Genomic DNA, 6,067 nt, shown 5'->3' on the forward strand with positions numbered 1-6,067 from the left:
CGACGCTTAAATGGTTGTGCATTGCATTAGCACTGCGAAATGGAGTTCAACGAGCGCTTAAACGTCGAAATATCTCCAACGTGAAGGAAATTACGGCCATTTATCGTCCAAAAAATCGAAATTTTCGCGATTTGCGAGATATTTTGCTTGTTTCGACGCTTAAATGGTTGTGCATTGCATTAGCACTGTGAAATGGAGTTCAACGAGCGCTTAAACGTCGAAATATCTCCAACGGGAAGGAAGTTACGGCCATTTTTCGTGCAAAAAATCGAAATCATCGCGATTTGTGAGATATTTTGCTTGTTTCGACGCTTAAATGGTTGTGCATTGCATTAGCACTGTGAAATGGAGTTCAACGAGCGCTTAAACGTCGAAATATCTCCAACGGGAAGGAAGATACGGCCATTTTTCGTCCAAAAAATCGAAATCTTCGCGATTTGCGAGATATTTTGCTTGTTTCGACGCTTAAATGGTTGTGCATTGCATTAGCACTGTGAAATGGAGTTCAACGAGCGCTTAAACGTCGAAATATCTCCAACGGGAAGGAAGTTACGGCCATTTTTCGTCCAAAAAATCGAAATCTTCGCGATTTGCGAGATATTTTGCTTGTTTCGACGCTTAAATGGTTGTGCATTGCATTAGCACTGTGAAATGGAGTTCAACGAGCGCTTAAACGTCGAAATATCTCCAACGGTAAGGAAATTACGGCTATTTTTCGTCCAAAAAATCGAAATCTTCGCGATTTGCGAGATATTTTGCTTGTTTCGACGCTTAAATGGTTGTGCATTGCATTAGCACTGTGAAATGGAGTGCAACGAGCGCTTAAACGTCGAAATATCTCCAACGTGAAGGAAGTTACGGCTATTTTTCGTCCAAAAAATCGAAATTCTCGCGATTTGCGAGATATTTTGCTTGTTTCGACGCTTAAATGTGTGTGCATTGCATTAGCACTGTGAAATGGAGTTCAACGAGCCCTTAAACGTCGAAATATCTCCAACGTGAAGGAAGTTACGGCTATTTTTCGTCCAAAAAATCGAAATTTTCGCGATTTGCGAGATATTTTGCTTGTTTCGACGCTTAAATGGTTGTGCATTGCATTAGCACTGTGAAATGGAGTTCAACGAGCGCTTAAACGTCGAAATATCTCCAACGGGAAGGAAGTTACGGCCATTTATCGTCCAAAAAATCGAAATTTTCGCGATTTGCGAGATATTTTGCTTGTTTCGACGCTTAAATGGTAGTGCATTGCATTAGCACTGTGAAATGGAGTTCAACGAGCGCTTAAACGTCGAAATATCTCCAACGGGAAGGAAGTTACGGCCATTTATTGTCCAAAAAATCGAAATTTTCGCTATTTGCGAGATATTTTGCTTGTTTCGACGCTTAAATGGTTGTGCATTGCATTAGCACTGTGAAATGGAGTTCAACGAGCGCTTAAACGTCGAAATATCTCCAACGTGAAGGAAGTTACGGCTATTTTTCGTCCAAAAAATCGAAATTTTCGCGATTTGCGAGATATTTTGCTTGTTTCGACGCTTAAATGGCTGTGCATTGCATTAGCACTGCGAAATGGAGTTCAACGAGCGCTTAAACGTCGAAGTATCTCCAACGGGAAGGAAGTTACGGCCATTTATCGTCCAAAAAATCGAAATTTTCGCGATTTGCGAGATATTTTGCTTGTTTCGACGCTTAAATGGTTGTGCATTGCATTAGCACTGTGAAATGGAGTTCAACGAGCGCTTAAACGTCGAAATATCTCCAACGGGAAGGAAGTTACGGCCATTTTTCGTGCAAAAAATCGAAATCATCGCGATTTGTGAGATATTTTGCTTGTTTCGACGCTTAAATGGTTGTGCATTGCATTAGCACTGTGAAATGGAGTTCAACGAGCGCTTAAACGTCGAAATATCTCCAACGGGAAGGAAGTTACGGCCATTTTTCGTCCAAAAAATCGAAATCTTCGCGATTTGCGAGATATTTTGCTAGTTTCGACGCTTAAATGGTTGTGCATTGCATTAGCACTGTGAAATGGAGTTCAACGAGCGCTTAAACGTCGAAATATCTCCAACGGGAAGAAAGTTACGGCCATTTTTCGTCCAAAAAATCGAAATCATCGCGATTTGTGAGATATTTTGCTTGTTTCGACGCTTAAATGGTTATGCATTGCATTAGCACTGTGAAATGGAGTTCAACGAGCGCTTAAACGTCGAAATATCTCCAACGGGAAGGAAGTTACGGCCATTTTTCGTCCAAAAAATCGAAATCTTCGCGATTTGCGAGATATTTTGCTTGTTTCGACGCTTAAATGGTTGTGCATTGCATTAGCACTGTGAAATGGAGTTCAACGAGCGCTTAAACGTCGAAATATCTCCAACGTGAAGGAAGTTACGGCTATTTTTCGTCCAAAAAATCGAAATTTTCGCGATTTGCGAGATATTTTGCTTGTTTCGACGCTTAAATGGTTGTGCATTGCATTAGCACTGCGAAATGGAGTTCAACGAGCGCTTAAACGTCGAAATATCTCCAACGGGAAGGAAGTTACGGCCATTTTTCGTCCAAAAAATCGAAATCTTCGCGATTTGCGAGATATTTTGCTTGTTTCGACGCTTAAATGGTTGTGCATTGCATTAGCACTGTGAAATGGAGTTCAACGAGCGCTTAAACGTCGAAATATCTCCAACGGGAAGGAAGTTACGGCCATTTTTCGTGCAAAAAATCGAAATCATCGCGATTTGTGAGATATTTTGCTTGTTTCGACGCTTAAATGGTTGTGCATTGCATTAGCACTGTGAAATGGAGTTCAACGAGCGCTTAAACGTCGAAATATATCCAACGGGAAGGAAGTTACGGCCATTTTTCGTCCAAAAAATCGAAATCTTCGCGATTTGCGAGATATTTTGCTTGTTTCGACGCTTAAATGGTTGTGCATTGCATTAGCACTGTGAAATGGAGTTCAACGAGCGCTTAAACGTCGAAATATCTCCAACGGGAAGGAAGTTACGGCCATTTTTCTTCCAAAAAATCGAAATCATCGCGATTTGTGAGATATTTTGCTTGTTTCGACGCTTAAATGGTTGTGCATTGCATTAGCACTGTGAAATGGAGTTCAACGAGCGCTTAAACGTCGAAATATCTCCAACGGGAAGGAAGTTACGGCCATTTTTCGTCCAAAAAATCGAAATCTTCGCGATTTGCGAGATATTTTGCTTGTTTCAACGCTTAAATGTTTGTGCATTGCATTAGCACTGTGAAATGGAGTTCAACGAGCGCTTAAAGGTCGAAATATCTCCAACGGGAAGGAAGTTACGGCCATTTTTCGTCCAAAAAATCGAAATCATCGCGACTTGTGAGATATTTTGCTTGTTTCGACGCTTAAATGATTGTGCATTGCATTAGCACTGTGAAATGGAGTTCAACGAGCGCTTAAACGTCGAAATATCTCCAACGGGAAGGAAGTTACGGCTATTTTTCGTCCAAAAAATCGAAATTCTCGCGATTTGCGAGATATTTTGCTTGTTTCGACGCTTAAATGTGTGTGCATTGCATTAGCACTGTGAAATGGAGTTCAACGAGCCCTTAAACGTCGAAATATCTCCAACGTGAAGGAAGTTACGGCTATTTTTCGTCCAAAAAATCGAAATTTTCGCGATTTGCGAGATATTTTGCTTGTTTCGACGCTTAAATGGTTGTGCATTGCATTAGCACTGTGAAATGGAGTTCAACGAGCGCTTAAACGTCGAAATATCTCCAACGGGAAGGAAGTTACGGCCATTTTTCGTGCAAAAAATCGAAATCATCGCGATTTGTGAGATATTTTGCTTGTTTCGACGCTTAAATTGTTGTGCATTGCATTAGCACTGTGAAATGGAGTTCAACGAGCGCTTAAACGTCGAAATATCTCCAACGGGAAGGAAGATACGGCCATTTTTCGTCCAAAAAATCGAAATCTTCGCGATTTGCGAGATATTTTGCTTGTTTCGACGCTTAAATGGTTGTGCATTGCATTAGCACTGTGAAATGGAGTTCAACGAGCGCTTAAACGTCGAAATATCTCCAACGGGAAGGAAGTTACGGCCATTTTTCGTCCAAAAAATCGAAATCTTCGCGATTTGCGAGATATTTTGCTTGTTTCGACGCTTAAATGGTTGTGCATTGCATTAGCACTGTGAAATGGAGTTCAACGAGCGCTTAAACGTCGAAATATCTCCAACGGTAAGGAAATTACGGCTATTTTTCGTCCAAAAAATCGAAATCTTCGCGATTTGCGAGATATTTTGCTTGTTTCGACGCTTAAATGGTTGTGCATTGCATTAGCACTGTGAAATGGAGTGCAACGAGCGCTTAAACGTCGAAATATCTCCAACGTGAAGGAAGTTACGGCTATTTTTCGTCCAAAAAATCGAAATTCTCGCGATTTGCGAGATATTTTGCTTGTTTCGACGCTTAAATGTGTGTGCATTGCATTAGCACTGTGAAATGGAGTTCAACGAGCCCTTAAACGTCGAAATATCTCCAACGTGAAGGAAGTTACGGCTATTTTTCGTCCAAAAAATCGAAATTTTCGCGATTTGCGAGATATTTTGCTTGTTTCGACGCTTAAATGGTTGTGCATTGCATTAGCACTGTGAAATGGAGTTCAACGAGCGCTTAAACGTCGAAATATCTCCAACGGGAAGGAAGTTACGGCCATTTATCGTCCAAAAAATCGAAATTTTCGCGATTTGCGAGATATTTTGCTTGTTTCGACGCTTAAATGGTAGTGCATTGCATTAGCACTGTGAAATGGAGTTCAACGAGCGCTTAAACGTCGAAATATCTCCAACGGGAAGGAAGTTACGGCCATTTATTGTCCAAAAAATCGAAATTTTCGCTATTTGCGAGATATTTTGCTTGTTTCGACGCTTAAATGGTTGTGCATTGCATTAGCACTGTGAAATGGAGTTCAACGAGCGCTTAAACGTCGAAATATCTCCAACGTGAAGGAAGTTACGGCTATTTTTCGTCCAAAAAATCGAAATTTTCGCGATTTGCGAGATATTTTGCTTGTTTCGACGCTTAAATGGCTGTGCATTGCATTAGCACTGCGAAATGGAGTTCAACGAGCGCTTAAACGTCGAAATATCTCCAACGGGAAGGAAGTTACGGCCATTTATCGTCCAAAAAATCGAAATTTTCGCGATTTGCGAGATATTTTGCTTGTTTCGACGCTTAAATGGTTGTGCATTGCATTAGCACTGTGAAATGGAGTTCAACGAGCGCTTAAACGTCGAAATATCTCCAACGGGAAGGAAGTTACGGCCATTTTTCGTGCAAAAAATCGAAATCATCGCGATTTGTGAGATATTTTGCTTGTTTCGACGCTTAAATGGTTGTGCATTGCATTAGCACTGTGAAATGGAGTTCAACGAGCGCTTAAACGTCGAAATATCTCCAACGGGAAGGAAGTTACGGCCATTTTTCGTCCAAAAAATCGAAATCTTCGCGATTTGCGAGATATTTTGCTTGTTTCGACGCTTAAATGGTTGTGCATTGCATTAGCACTGTGAAATGGAGTTCAACGAGCGCTTAAACGTCGAAATATCTCCAACGGGAAGAAAGTTACGGCCATTTTTCGTCCAAAAAATCGAAATCATCGCGATTTGTGAGATATTTTGCTTGTTTCGACGCTTAAATGGTTATGCATTGCATTAGCACTGTGAAATGGAGTTCAACGAGTGCTTAAGCGTCGAAATATCTCCAACGGGAAGGAAGTTACGGCCATTTTTCGTCCAAAAAATCGAAATCTTCGCGATTTGCGAGATATTTTGCTTGTTTCGACGCTTAAATGGTTGTGCATTGCATTAGCACTGTGAAATGGAGTTCAACGAGCGCTTAAACGTCGAAATATCTCCAACGGGAAGGAAGTTACGGCCATTTTTCGTCCAAAAAATCGAAATCTTCGCGATTTGCGAGATATTTTGCTTGTTTCGACGCTTAAATGGTTGTGCATTGCATTAGCACTGTGAAATGGAGTTCAACGAGCGCTTAAACGTCGAAATATCTCCAACGGGAAGGAAGTTACGGCCAT

This window comes from Bombus vancouverensis, unplaced genomic scaffold (genome assembly GCF_051014615.1).
Source record: "Bombus vancouverensis nearcticus unplaced genomic scaffold, iyBomVanc1_principal scaffold0029, whole genome shotgun sequence".
Taxonomy (NCBI): Eukaryota; Metazoa; Arthropoda; class Insecta; order Hymenoptera; family Apidae; genus Bombus; species Bombus vancouverensis.